Source organism: Esox lucius, chromosome 23 (genome assembly GCF_011004845.1).
Source record: "Esox lucius isolate fEsoLuc1 chromosome 23, fEsoLuc1.pri, whole genome shotgun sequence".
NCBI classification, from domain to species: domain Eukaryota; kingdom Metazoa; phylum Chordata; class Actinopteri; order Esociformes; family Esocidae; genus Esox; species Esox lucius.
Genome location: NC_047591.1, coordinates 2,521,581 through 2,537,666, shown reverse-complemented (window position 1 = coordinate 2,537,666; position 16,086 = coordinate 2,521,581). Strand labels below are relative to the sequence as shown.

Below are 16,086 nucleotides of genomic sequence, written 5' to 3'. Positions count from 1 at the left end.
TGTCTTCTGGTACCTTAACTGCATACCCTTTCTCGATCATATCACTCATAAAGCCTTTGTACTCTTCATAGAACACAGGGTTCTCATCTAGTTTTTTCTTGAGCATGAGTGCTCGTTGTACAGCTGCATTCCGGTTGTTTGGCATCTTGACAGCTGCATTCTTCATTGGTAGACCAACGTAGTAGTGACCATCAACGTGCTGTGCTGAGTTTGAAACCGCATCCATGAATTGTTGATCCTCGTGTGACATTTCTAACATATCATAACAGCAGCGTTCTGGAAAGTTTTGGTTGAACTGCTGTACCAATAGCTTTTCAACATTCTTAATAGAAATGCTGTTTACTGTAACCTGTGAGTATCCACCATCTTGGATTTCAGTGTCTTTGGGTTCTTTCAGTGGGCCATTCACGATCCAATCAAGAACCGTTTTAACAGCATAGGGTCCATTATTCTTGCTATTTACTACTTTCCATGGCTCCCGTGCTTTGTGAACATTGGCTCCTATTAGTAGTCCAACATTGGCATCAATGTGTGGCAACTTCACTTCCCAGAGATGTGGCCAACTGTCAACATATTTCTGCAGTGGAATATTTTCCTTGTCACAGGAATAGCCTTCTGTGTAAACACTGTAGGCAGATCAATGAAATTGTTTTCCTCAATACCACTAATCTCCAAACCTGACAAAATATAGTTGCTTACTTAACTTTTTGGACTCATGGTGCTCAACATAATTTCGGTCTTTCTGCCTGTTACATTGAGGCGTCTGGCCAGTGCCTTGGTGCAGAATGTAGCTGAACTGCCAGGATCCATAAATGCATAGGTCTCAACAATTTTGTGGCCTTTCTTGGATTTTATTCGAACGGGCACAATGGCAAGAGCGCACTCTTCACCTCTGGCCCTAGTATACGCACTGATTTCATGATCCAGGGATATCAGTACACTGGAAACAAACTGCTGGTCCATTGTAACAACCTCCACCTTATCTTCAGCTGCTTTCTCCTGTATAGAGGGTTCTTGTTTAAAGAAATGTAGCATGCTGGGATGCTTCTGATCACACACCTGACATTCCATTCTTTTCGTGCAATCTTTGCTCGTGTCCTTTTATCAGACAACCAAAACAAAGACCAGCCTTCCTTAGGAACTCTATTCTGTTCTTGTGTGATGTGTCTCTGATGCTGCGGCATGTGTCCAGACTATGGCTCTTTTTACAAAACATTCATGGCTTGGTTAGAGCAACATTGTAAGAGGTGGTAACCTCACTCTTTGTCATTGATATGTCACTTGGCACTTCCTCAGCCACTGTTACAGCTGTTGCAAAGCTGCTTCTCTTTTTGCCATTCCACTTTACATTGTTTCCAGTTGCAGGCTTATTCTTTTCTTTCCTTTCTACTTGAGCAAAATCTTGAAGATCTCCAGAAAGTGGGTCTGTGATGACTTTCATTTGTCTGTCAACAAAGTGGACTAAATCTGCAAACCTGGCTCTTCTTAGGCTTCTCTCATGTATCTCAAATGCTTCAGCCCTCCACCCATCTCTGATTTTGTATGGTAGCTTTGAAATTATAACCCTCATATTTGTAGGATTATCCATCTCATCCATATAATCAACATCTTCCATGGCGTTGCGATATCCAACAAGGAACAATAAAAAGGTGCTCAATGCTTTCCCATCCTCTGGCTTTATTTGAGGCCAACTGAATGCCTTTTCCATGTTAGCAGTAGCTATCTTCAGTTCGTTTCCATAGTGATAATGAAGTAGTCTCATTGCTTCATTATATCCCTTATCTTCTCATGTGTTGACAGCTTCTTACAAGATTTCTAGGTTCTACTTTACTATTTTGCTCTAAGAAATAGAGCTTATCCTCATTGTTCTCTGTTCTAGATTCAATAGTATGCTCAAAGGCTCTCAAAAACGGTCTAAACTCAAGCGGGTCTCCATCAAACACAGGAATATCTCTTTGAGGTAAGCTGGATAGCTGCTGGTGTTTAACAAGCATCTCTGTGATATTTGTTTGCTTTTGCATTATTCTGGACATTTCACAGACATTATCATCATGCTGTGAATCCTCAACTATGTTTGGTTTTGGCCTCAATTTGGATCTAACTCCTGAATTTACGGACGATGGATCCAAAGATCGTACCTGGTGCTTTGTCCTTGAAGGTGATGCAACATGCATCTCATCTTTATATCCGCAATCATGTCTTAGAACTTGAGGATGTAGTGTCCCTATCCTATTGTATTCATTCATATCATCTCATTGTACAAGTGCATAACATTCTTCATACACTTTTTAATCTTAGCATTGGAGGCAGCTATTGCCGTATTCATCTCTAATTGTTCCTTTTCTGCCTTAAGCTGTGCTTCTTTCGGTTCTATCGCTTGTTTTTCTTTTAATGCAGCTGCTTTAGCTATAAGAGCTCTACCAACATCAACCGACTCCAACTGGTCCAAAACGCAGCAGCCCGACTCATTACCCGCTCCAAATCCTGGCACCACATCACTCCAGTCCTAAGACAACTTCACTGGCTTCCTATCTCCCACCGGATCACCTACAAAATCCTGGTCCTCACCTACAAAGCCCTCCACAATCTGGCCCCCTCATACCTCACTGACCTCCTCTCCCCGTACCAACCCTCACGGTCCCTCAGATCCTCCTCAGCTGGTCTCCTCTCCATCCGTAAATCCCACCTCCGCAGTTTTGGGGACAGAGCCTTCTCCAGGGCGGCTCCCAGGCTCTGGAACTCCCTCCCCCAAGAGATCCGCACCTCTGAGTCCCTCACCATCTTCCAGTCCCACCTCAAGACGCATCTCTTCACCTCTGCCTACCCGTAGCCCCCCTCCCTTCTCACCTGTGTCTAATCTTGTTTTGTTTTGTTTTGTTCTGTTTTTATCTATCTGCATTGTAAAGTGACTTTGAGTCCAAGAAAAGCGCTATAAAAATAAAATGTATTATTATTATTAAGAGCGGCTCTATTTGCCTCTTCTCTTAAACATGTTGTAGTGCAGGCTGATGTTGAGGACCGCCCACTGACAGACCCTGTTCCACTAACAGACCTATCAGACCTTCGCTGTGACGCAGACGTCACTGAAACACTATCCATAGGTGTCACACCTTTGGCACATGTTTGTGACATGTCAAACCGTAGTTTGGCATCCTATATCCACTCTTCTGTTCTTTTAGTAAAATCTTCAAAGCTAGCTAATTTGGGCTCATACCAATACTCCTGGTCTGCACTCTGTTCCTCCTCATTAAGGAACAGTAGAACCGAAGCATTAAGTTCAGTGAATTCCTGAATTAGATTAATCCACTCTTTAAGGACTTGATGCTCAATACGCCTCACATTACCTTCATCTTCCATGAGATGGTTAATCTCTTTTGATTTTGCAGTCAACTGTCCTAGTTTGCCCCTTCTTGCATTTAAATACCTGTGCAATGTCTCTTGGGTAGCCTTCTCTGTATACATTATTGCCCTCTTGTGGCTGAGCTTGGTAAATGCATCTTCCTGCGTCGTCCCACCGTCCATTGTGCATAAAATATATTTGATCATGAAACTGCACTATTTCCGTTTAACAGCGAACTCCGTTAAGGACCTTTATTGGGCAGGTTATCAATTGAGATGTAACAATCCTTTTATAACCAGCGGCGTCGACATAAGATACAGGTAAGTGCTACTGTTGTTGTGTCCTGCTATCCATTGCATAGGTGTTGCTAGCTCAGGCGTGACACTTTCCGACTTCCATTATGGAGCAACGTTTTTGACTTGATATTGTGGCCGCTTTAATTTCCTAACACTGCTTAGGCTGCTATGTATCAATCAAATTTATTTTTCAATCAATCAAATTTATTTATAAAGCCCTTTTTACAACAGCAGTTGTCACAAAGTGCTTTACAGAGACATCCGGCCTTAAACCCCAAGGAGCAAACAACAGTACTCCCTAATGTAGATTAATCTGAAGATACGGTCCAAGGGTGTTTATTGGAGCATTCAATTCTTAATAGCTTTCAATGATAGAGTACAAACATTAGTTGTCAGTTCAAGTATCTTATATACTTTACAATGTTCCATTGAGTTACGCTAAGTTACGGTCAAAAACATTATAGCCCTAATCTTGCATAGCATCCTTCCTTCTTTCTAACAACCGTCAATTTAGTCAGAACAGTTGCACATGCCTTATGAACAGTGGCACATGTGCCTTAGCTCAATCACAGTAATACTTTAAATAACCATTAGAATATTGTTTAGCTCTAAAGGACTTTGAATTACTAAAACCCAAAAATATCTACCATTAAAGGACTAAATGCTGTATAACACAACTGAAATGATAATGAACCAATTACGAATTTGGCAGTTACATTGATATTCACATTCTTGCTCCTCGTTGATATGTATCACCCATATCTAAACTTAAAGTGTAACTGCCAGTTGCTGTCTGACATCTGGGAACTGTTCATCTCTTGATGTAGATTCTTGGATCCCTGGATAGATATCTGCATCACCACACTGCACACAACTTTGCTCTTCCATTCAACTGATGATTGACAGCAAGTTGACTTTAATCTTCCTATATTTTAGTTGGCCATCATGCCACATTCATACACATTTTTTTATTGTATTTAATTATACATATTTGGACAATATCCAAACCTAAATGTTGCAACCTTTTATTCGTATCACTTCCTACTGTTGCTTGTTTAACACAGGTGAAGCCTGCTGTTTTTTTCTCTATGGTAACACAGGCTACAGTAGGCCATAACAACACCTGAAACAAATAACCTTTCGATCAGCTAACGCTCCTAACTTAGAGTCCATGCGTGTGACAGAAAACAATTGCAAGCTTTCCAACTTAACCAAGAACATTGCCCACCCCCCACTAATCCACCAACCACAAGAAAGCCGGCACCAAAACATTCCAGGAATACATTCTCCACATACTTCAAATAAGTAACTGGGCTGGCCCTCTAGGTTCCTTGATAGCAACAATAAGACAATGTTCCTGAAACACATGACAGTCTGTACAGCATTGCTATAGTACTAAATCTACACTACTAGGTTATATTTAACTACAAAAACCTACCTCTGTCGTCCTGGTTGAGGGGCTTGTTATCATCCATTGAACTGACTTCAAAGTCGTTCCAGGTTGTCCAGGTCCTGACCGTTGGTATAAACTTAGATTTTTGCCAGAATTAACAAGGCTATATTGTAAAAAAAAAAGTTCTGCCCATCTGCCCATAAAACATTGTTCCAGAATTCTTGATGATCATACACATGCTTTTTTGGCCAACTCAAATTGAGTATTGATGTTGATTTTAGTAAGCAGTGGTTTTCTACTTGCTATTCTACCATTAATCCCATTTTTGACCAGTCTATTGTCTGATGTGGTCATAAACATTGACCTTATCTTAAGCGAGAAAAGCCTGCAGATCCTTGTTCTAAAGTTATTTGTAATTTTTTGGAGGATTTTATGCTTCAGATTTTGGAAAGATTCACTACTCAAATAGTGATCCCTTCTATCAGCGGTACTCTTTTTTGAAGGGAATACCCTTCAGTATCAAAGTCACTGTACTTCATAGCTTAGCAGATAATGTTGAGCCATAAACCTGACCATCCTATTTACATTTAAGTATTGTGTTGAAATCCTCTTCACCCTGGCCATTTGTTAGCTCTAGGGTTGATTTCAAGGTTTTACTGCAAACCTCCAATATATTGTATAGACTTGCGCCTATTAATGTCCCTGAATTGGGACTAGTGGACATACCTACACTCACCTAAAGGATTATTAGGAACACTATACTAATACTGTGTTTGACCCCCTTTCGCCTTCCGAACTGCCTTAAATCTATGTGGCATTGATTCAACAAAGTGCTGATAGCATTCTTTAGAAATGTTGGCCCATATTGATAGGATAGCATCTTGCAGTTGATGGAGATTTGTGGGATGCACATCCAGGGCACAAAGCTCCCGTTCCACCACATCCCATAGATGCTCTATTGGGTTGAGATCTGGTGACTGTGGGGGCCATTTCAGTACAGTGAACTCATTGTCATGTTCAAGAAGCCAATTTGAAATGATTCGAGCTTTGTGACATGGTGCATTATCCTGCTGGAAGTAGCCATCAGAGGATGGGTACATGGTGGTCATAAAGGGATGGGTACATGGTGGTCATAAAGAGATGGACATGGTCAGAAACAATGCTCAGGTTGGCCGTGGCATTTAAACAATGCCCAATTGGCACTAAGGGGCCTAAAGTGTGCCAAGAAAACATCCTCCACACCATTACACCACCACCACCACCAGCCTGCACAGTGGTAACAAGGCATTGTGGATCCATGTTCTCAACAGAAATTGAGACTCATCAGACCAGGCAACATTCTTCTAGTCTTCAACTGTCCAATTTTGGTGAGCTCGTGCAAATTGTAGCCTCTTTTTCCTATTTGTAGTAGAGATGAGTGGTACCCGGTGGGGTCTTCTGCTGTTGTAGCCCATCCGCCTCAAGGTTGTGCGTGTTGTGGCTTCACAAATGCTTTGCTGCATACCTCGGTTGTAACGAGTGGTTATTTCAGTCAAAGTTGCTCTTTTATCAGCTTGAATCAGTCGGCCCATTCTCCTCTGACCTCTAGCATCAACAAGGCATTTTCGCCCCCACAGGACTGCCGCATACTGGATGTTTTTCCCTTTTCACACCATTCTTTGTAACCCTAGAAATGGTTGTGTGTGAAAATCCCAGTAACTGAGCAGATTGTGAAATACTCAGACCGGCCCATCTGGCACCAACAACCATGCCACGCTCAAATTTGCTTAAATCACCTTTCTTTCCCATTCTGACATTCAGTTTGGAGTTCAGGAGATTGTCTTGACCAGGACCACACCCCTAAATGCATTGAAGCAACTGCCATGTGATTGGTTGATTAGATAATTGCATTAATGAGAAATTGAACAGGTGTTCCTAATAATCCTTTAGGTGAGTGTATATGTACACCACAGTCACAAGACTCTTCCTAATTGTTCCTACAGTTGCTAAACTGACAGCTGGAGGCAAGGATTTCTGCCATAGGGCCAATCCACAGTACCAGTCAAAAGTGTGGAACACCTTCTCATTCAAGGGAATTTCCATAGTGTTATTGGAGACTCTGACGTGAAAGCATGCATCGTTCTTACTCTTCTCAACGAGCAGCGGGTGCTGCCGTTTGCCCCTCCTTTGTCCTTAAGCACTCACTGGCGGCCCAGTCCTCGCACAGCAGTCCCTCTCAGCTGAAGTCAATGCAGGAGATGTTCACCCCTCCGCGTCCAGAGACTTCAAATAAATCGCTCATGCGGGAAGCCGCCGCGCAATGTAAATTTAAAATGTTCTTTGTCTAAAGAACAAAGCTTTATAACAGTTCCACCCAAAACAAGCTGCCATTTATGGTTAAACAAATTTACTCTGCAAAAAAGGCTGAGGCCACCATGGAATTAGCTATCGCTGAACACTGTTCCATGCTGGCATTTGATCACATTAGAGAAACATGTAAAATTGTTTTCTCTCCCACGACATTATTCCTCTCTCCTACAGCGTCCATCACAATTACATGCACATGGCCAATTATGCAAATTAGGCAATGACGTCATTTAGCAATTTCTAGCGACTTTTAGGACTGCCATTAGCTACTTTCCTTACCGAGGAATTGGCAACACTGGACTCGCCCCAGCATAACAATGAATAGTCAATCCATTTCATAGATAGTAGAGAGCAGTTCTGTGCTGGCCAATCACAGATTATGTCTACAACTACCAAATTTGTTTGGTGCCCACCTGTGGGTATTTCTTTGTTTACTATTTTGTTGAATTGTCGTGAAGACATCGAAACTATGAAATAACACATGTAATCATGTAGCAACACAAAAAGTGAAAAACTGATCAAAATACAAAATAGCCACCCTTTGCCTTGATGGAAGCTTTCCATACTCTTTGCACTCAGTCTCAACCATGAAGTAGTGGTCTGGAATGCATTTCAATTGGCAGGTGTGCCTTGTTACAAGTTCATTTGTGGAAATTCTTTCCATCTTAATGCGTTTGAGACTGTCAGTTGTGTTGTGACGATAGGGTTGATATAAAGAAGACTATCATTATGTGTGTACCCTACTTGTCCATATTCTGTCAGGAGCAACTCAAATTAGCAAAGACAAATTTACAGTCCAAGGTCAGACAATCTAGGAAATTTCAAGAACTTCGAACTTTCTTCAAGTGAAGTCGCAAAAGGCATCAAGTGATATGATGAAACTGGCTCTCATGATGACCACCACAGAGAAGGAAGATCCAGAGTTACCTCTGCTGCAGAGAATAAGTTCCAGAATGAACTACAGCCTCAGAAATCGTCTGTTAACTGCTCCTAAGATTCTAGCCCAAATGAATGCTTGATATTGTTAGTTCCAACCGTCGTGTTTGTGAAGAAAAAGCATCCAATAAGTACTCAGCATATATAGGAACTCCTTCAAGACTATTAGAAAAACATTCCATGGTGTTGCTTTCAAATGCTGAAAACTGAGATCTGCCCGTCGCAGGGGATAGAGTTTGTAGATAACTGGCTCTCTTTTTGCGATTGTCCCATAAAAGTGTGAAACCTGATCAGCTGAAGAGCGATGGACTTCCCAACCAGAGTGACACACTTCTCTTATCTTGGAACATGGATAGGAACCTCACTTGTATAGCCTGTGTTCCTCTAAGACCCTGGGTCTTAACAACTCCCTTTGCAACTGGCTCCTGGACTTTCTGAAGTGTAGACCCTAGGTGGTGAGAATGGGCAACGTCATCTCCTCTGCACTGATCCTGAGCATCAGAGCCGGTAAGGGCTGCGTAATCAGTGTGACCACACAGCTCCAATGTCATACTTAGGTTTGCTGATGAGACCACCATCCTGGGTCTCATCTCCAACAATGATGAGACCGAATACAGAGAGGAGGTAGGTAACTTGGCAACATGGTGCCAGGACAACAACCTCTTTCTTAACGTCTGCAAGACTATGGAGATCATTGTGGACTACTGGACCCCATACACATCGATCGAGCAGAAGTAGAGAGTCTCTGACTTTAAGTTCCTCAGTGTGCTCCTCAAAGATGACTTCACTTGGTCCAGGCAAACAGACTATGTGCTAAAAATTGCCCAAAAGCACCTATACTTTCTAAGGAGACTCAAGAAGTTTGGCATGTCTGCAAAAACTCTCACCAACTTTTACAGGTGCCTAGTACGGCAGCTGCTCCGCATAGCACATCATAGAATGCCATCCCCCTTCCGTACAAGGCATCTACCATACACAATGCCTTAGGAAAGCACAGAACATCATAAAAGACTACAGTCACCCAGTCTGTTCACACTGCTGCTGTCTGGTACCATCAGGACACGCACCTCCAGACTCACAAACAGTTTTCCCCCCCAGACCATAAGGCTCCTAAACCAACAACATTGATGTATTGATCACATGAACACTTCATAAGTACGGAGGACCAAAATGAAATAATGAAATATATAAATAATTAGTAAATTATGAAATATTTTTTATAATGCCCCTTTTAAAAATAATGGTATGATATTTCATAATAATACACTGTATTTCCCAGTCTTATTTGTCAATATAAGATATATTTCATAATATCATGGCCTTTTTCATAATATTGTGACCTTTTTCATAAGTTATTTCATAACGGAATGGCGTATTTCAACATTTAATGACATGTTACAACAAGGCTGTAGCCACGGAGTCAACATTGGGGGGGATCAAATCAGCTGGGATCTGGACCCGCCCCCCCCCTCCCCCCCCGGAAGAAAAACATAAACAAATATTTATAAATCTTGACCATAAATATTAACACAATCTGATATAAGCGTGTTGTTGTTCCTACAATATCATAATTAATGTTGCTCCAGGACCATCATTGCAACTGACCTGTAGTTAGTTGATTTCCCCAGTCCAAGGATAGAATATTCCCCTGCCCCACACCCTTTTACCTAACCCTAACCTCAGACACACCTGTGCCTAAACCTAACCTCAGACACACCTGTGCCTAAACCTAACCTCATTGGTCCTGGTGCCTAAGCGTAACCTCAGTTGTGGCAATAATAATTATGATGTCATCGGAACAACACCAATATGGCGATACTTTTCTTACTCACCATGTCAACTGCTCGCCCTGCCCTGTTGGCATCCTCGTGCTCTCTCTCTCTCCCTCTCTCTTTTGATTCTGAACGCACCAGAGTGAACATGAAATAAATACTGTCAGTAAACAAGTGGTGTTTCTTGCCATGATGTTTCATTTTGACCCCTTTGGTCCTCCATACATATGTCCGTTTCGGTAACACTTTACATTAAGTCTACATTCATTAGATGTAATAACATTTTAATTAACGCATTTATAACATAGTAGATACTATTAAATACTATGTAAATAACATGTAATTACTATGTAATACGGGTTTATCGGTATCAGTTATTACACAATTGGAACAAAGTGATGTAATTACAAACATGATTGTTCCACAAGTGTAATTACTAATGATTTATTTATCTGTAATTACAAGGTGTGTAGTTACATGTGTAACTAACATGGGCTGTAATTACACTTTTGTAATTTCAATGTGACACTGTTAACAATGCATTTTGAAGTTTAACCTTGTTACATGTAACTACATTAACCTTGTTACAAGTAACTACATAAGTTCTTCTCACCAATGTTAGTCTAGGACACAAGGCAAACCCTATCATTATCTTCAACTATCTTATTTGATTGTTGAGCAGTGTCTTTGCAGTTGATATTAATGTAACTATAATGTACCTACACAAAGTGTGAAATGTAAGACATTTAATTATCCCTTTCATCATAGCTGCACTGTAAGTCAAATGTTTCGAAAAATATTTGGTGTTCATGTATTAAGGAACAACACTTGGTTAATTTGTTTTTATTACGATCCCTTTGAAAGTACAGTACAATATAGAATAACAATATCATTAGAAATAACAATGCAATGTCACAGGCAAACACCAAATGTAGTATATTTCATTCTGAAAGTGTTAATATTTTTCTCCATGTCAGAGTAAGAAATATTAAGTGTACTACAAAATAATTTCTATGTTGTTACACAATGCAAAACTTAATCAAATGTCAGTTACTATGCAATTGCATTGTAATTACAATGGTATTAAAAAGGAACGAGTGAATTAATGTAAAGTGAAACAAGATCCATTTACACATTAAGTGCGATTTAGTTACTATGTTACAGCGACAATAGGGAATAAGTTGTGATCTGGGAGTGAAAAATGGGTTAGCTTATGTAAATGTAATTACAAAGTAGTATCAATGCAGTTACACATAACAACACTCAATCCTATGTCAATTACTATGTACCTACATTGTAATTACAATGTTATAAAAAAAGGAACGAGTGAATTAATGTAAAGTGAAACAAGAACAATTTCCATATGAAGTACCATGTAGTTACTATGTTACAGTGATCACAGGGAATACATTGTGATCTGGGAGTGAAAAATGGGTTAGCTGATGTAAATGTAATTACAAAGTAGTATCAATGCAGTTACACATTACAACACTCAATCCTATGTCAATTACTATGTACCTACATTATAATTACAATGTTATAAAAAAGGAACGAGTGAATTAATGTAAAGTGAAACAAGATCCATTTACACATTAAGTGCGATTTAGTTACTATGTTACAGCAACCATAGGGAATAAGTTGTGATCTGCAAGGGAATAAAGGGTTAGATCACGTTAAATGTAATTCAAATGAAATCAATCTTGTTAGACATTACGCTCAATAAAATGTCAATTAGTATGTATTTACATTGGAATTACAATGTTATTACAAAGGAATAAGTGATTTAATGTAAAGTGAATAAAAGGAAATCAATATAATCCAGATTTTTTTATTTTATTCTTTGTTTATATTGCAAAACCACAAACTTAAATAATTACAATTTGATTTTATATAATTGTAATTAGTCTATGTTATTGTAACTAAAACTTTAGAAGACAAACAGTGCTTGTAGTTCAGATCAGTGGAAATGTAAATTAGTTTTTAGTTGTTTTATTGCATCTTTAAGTGTTTTAAAAGTGTACTAAACAATAAAGTGTTATTCAATTTAAAATTGTATATATCAAAATCTCTACTAAAAACAAAAGTAGACTTACAACAGCATTGCACAATTTATGTTAGCTCCACTCCTAATTGACCAGTATATATATATAAATATATATATATATATATATATATATATATATTTAAGGACATTCACTTGCACTTGCAGTGGCCCCTCCAAACATGTGGCCCCTCCAAAATGTCCTTTTTTTGCTCATAAGGAAAATACCAACGCGAACCCTAGACAACTTTTAATCATACTCAACAATACAACAAACAGTCTATAGCCATATTAAAATTATGAATATATAAAGAATAACTATTTTCTTATTTAATCACAGATGGGTTTTACAGATGCATATAACTGAGATTTTCAGATTTCTCAGAGCGGATACATTGATTGGATGTCTTTTAGGAGTTGACAGAGTACTCCATTCTTATTTTCCTTACCCAACCAGTACATCCACTCAATGAAATGTAGATGTTTTTTTAAAAACTTTTTGCTCCGATTACCCCTTAGTCTCCAGACCTGCCCCTTTATTGTCTGCCATGCTCTTTCAATGTGTTGTGTGTGGCATCCACTTTGAGGATCCACAAAATTGTTGGTGTGATTTACTGTTTGGTGATTGTAGCCCAGCCTATTCAGAGACCTGACATATGCTCTCCAACAGTCACTCAAAATGGTGGAACCTCTTCGCACATGTCTTCTGATGATAGGGATCAAGGTTTCCTGAGAACGGTCCTTCACTATTTTAAGGATTGGGCGTCGTCTGTTGTGTTTGACCTCCAGCATCCCAAACACCCATCCCTCTCTTCTCCACGTTGGACCCATCCTTCCACGATTGTACTAAAATAAAAGGACATGCAAGACAATGTTATTTGAGCCTCACAATGTGCAATATTTTTTATGTATGAAAGATCCAATCAAGATACATGTTTAAAATCAGACAGTGGTTTGTCTTTTAAGCTAACAGTTAATTTAGTTGACTTAAAAAAATCTCCAGTATTACAGTGTATGTCCAGGCGAGTACTGAGGAACACGTATAGACATATTTCAATTACAGGTATGTTATCACTTTCTATTAGTTCAAAAGCCCAGACACTGGGTTGTCATGTCAAAGTTATAATTCTATACCTTTCTCTTGTGCGAGAACTTGGATTCGTCAATCACAACAAATCTCCAAAGAGATCTGGATCCAATTTTAAAACCCTTTCTCCTTTTGAATCTCCTCAAGGCTTTGTTGCAAACCTTGAGAAGAGGTAAGACATTTTTTATTGATATTGGAATACGATTCAGGGGAGCATGAAATTAAATACAATCTAGAAATAAAATCTAATTCATTATTCTAAATCGCCCTAAACTGACACTGCTCCCTCAATCATTTGGAAATAAACATGTTATGTACAATATGGGTACCATCATGAACCTTAGTTAATGTATTACTGAATTGAACAAACATTCAGTATGTGTCTTAATTCAAGATTAACTTATTACCAGTTACCAATATATACGTATGTAGATATTCACATGAGTAAAAATATATGTTCACAATTTAATAGTTACTGAATCTGTTAACACTATTTATCTGCATCACAATTATTTTAACTAGCTACTAAACTTTTCAGTTTTAACAAACAAATTAATCATTGTTAAAGGAGGTACCCCTATCAGAAATTTTTACCACACACTGTAAGTTGGTCTGCTACTAAAGCATACATTTGGTTAGTGATTCATAATTGTGTTTTGTGAATAGGCAATTTGAACTATGAAAGTGACATTGCTTTTCTCACCTTCCTCAGGATTTTTGTCATTCTGGTTAGCGTCCTTGAGCTCTTGGCGATACCATCCTCCATCATGTCAACTTGCCTCAGTTGTAGGCCCTGTGCAAATCTGAAATTTTTTATAAAAGAATTTGCAAATGTCATATTACTTGGAACGTACCTCATTTTTTTATAATGTGATTTATCTTTGTCTATGCCTCAGCTGATTATTATTGAATAATTAATTTAAGTTATTGACCTACCGATAAATGAATGTTAACCAATCTGTAAGGGTAACCCGAGAATGGCTAAATATTGAGTCCTTCCGGATGGAGCAGGTGGAAGACTGATTGTGCCTTCTCTTTCTTCGACAAATCCTGTAAGGAAAACCAAACAATACTTCAAATAGATCTGATTCTTATTCAGCGTTCACCAAACTACCGGGCTGAAAAGCACCCCACTAAATGATCTCCCACATACAACTGGGACAGTCAATAGGCTTAAGTCAATACAAAGTTCACATGCAATACCATCTCCAGTTTTGAGGTCCCAAACATAGCCCCTTTTGGGGCCCCTCCACTGACCCAAAAATATTTGTTGAAAGAATGACATTTAGTTTGTATAAAAGAAAAGTAAGTAAGACTTTCTGTAATAATAATGTAATAAAATATTTAAATTCATTGTAAGCAGTGTGCGAGTTGTATACAGTATACAAACTATAATAAAACATGTTATTCATCCAGGGCCAGTCTTGGATGTCTGGCGCACACAGGTCCTGCATGCCTACACGCTGTGAGACCAAAGGTTCTTGAACACTGCCCCAACACTGACATATATCTTTCCTACATAGTTGGCTGATGTATTTAAAATGTTGGCATAAAATGAGATATCTGCACACTGCACAACATTGACCAACATGACAGTAGGCTATTGTAATGCTAGCTATCCACAAAAACAACCTTTTGATCTAGGGCATTATGCATGCACCAAAAACTGCAACCTAAATAAATGTAGCTACATTTCAAGTAATATTTTTTCTTTCACAAATTGCACTAAGCTTCAACATGAGGCTTGACTACGTTTTGTTTTTATGAGCTACATTAAAATAACTTACCATATATATCCATCTCTGCATCTATGCTTGACCATTTTCTGCTTATGGTGACAGATAGGACATCGCATAGACTTTTTCAGCAGTCCTTTCTTCTGGAGGTATTTTATAATCTTTTTTTTATTTCTTCTGGCGTGTTTTGCTGACAATACATGAAGCAGTGCATGGGGCATGACGAATTCAATGGCATTTGGATTTAAGCGGGAGGTTTAAAATCTTATCCTGTGTCTTGCAGTTACAAGTTGAAAATTGTCAAAACTGTCGTAAAGAAATCAAAGTAAATTGCTACACCTACGTCAGAAGCAGGTATTCTTCAGTGAGTGAATTCAGGTAAATAGCTATAAGTAAGTATAATTATAAGTATGAATATTTTAATCTTGTCATTGTATAATATTTTTTATCCAGTTATTTTGTTTTTCTTCAAATGCACCGATGTTTGTGAATGTCTAGGACCGTCTCTATCTCTCCCTACCTGTCGAAATTACCTAGCTAGCTACTAGCTAACATACTGGCTAGCTAAAGTAGCCAAGCTAGCTAGCTACATAGTAAAGATAGATTTCCTCACTTTGTCCCGACATCTCCCTTTGAGTTAACTTAAATTCAATTAGCGATGGAAATGACAACTGTCTGCTGTTCTACAAAGCTAGCTATCTAGCTAGCTAGTAAGAAAAGCGAGCTAACTATGTCGGGCTTGCCAGCTTAGCTGGCGCTAGCTACCCGGCTAGCTAGCTAGCTAACGTTTTTGTTCAACTTCTGGCCAAAATTTTATTAGTCATGTTTAACAAAGTTGCCACGTTTAGTCTATCCACCTAGCTAAATACACCTTGATCTTAGCTATGTTTCTGTAGAAGCACATCGATTGTCAAGGTTAAGATGGCCCAATACAATGTTATATGTCAGTGCAGTAACGCTTAGGTATTTAGTTAACATTAGCTAACTTAGTAGTCTCAGCTGTTGACCAATTTAACTATCTAGGCAAATCTATTTGCAAAGTTGTTTTAGCTAACATTTTGGTTACACCTCATTTTAAGGGGCCTTTTTAAAGTGCAGTTACATAATTACTTACATTGCAAAATGTGTTTCAGTGCAAA

At 38.9% G+C, this 16,086-nt stretch overlaps 2 long non-coding RNA genes across 2 annotated transcripts in view; one reads left to right on the top strand and one right to left on the bottom strand.

Annotated features, from left to right (window-relative positions):
• The first annotated feature begins 3,513 nt into the window (after window positions 1-3,513).
• The window catches only part of LOC117593777, a 42,388-nt gene continuing 29,815 nt past the window's right edge, over window positions 3,514-16,086 (top strand). Inside the window, exon 1 of the long non-coding RNA XR_004575197.1 lies at window positions 3,514-3,660. This is a non-coding gene — a long non-coding RNA (uncharacterized LOC117593777). The remainder of the gene's footprint in view (window positions 3,661-16,086) is intronic.
• LOC117593778 lies at window positions 13,252-14,379 on the bottom strand. The gene is made up of 3 exons (XR_004575198.1): window positions 14,148-14,379; window positions 13,915-14,014; window positions 13,252-13,372 (listed from the first exon to the last, which is right to left on the bottom strand). It is a non-coding gene; the product is annotated as an uncharacterized LOC117593778 (long non-coding RNA).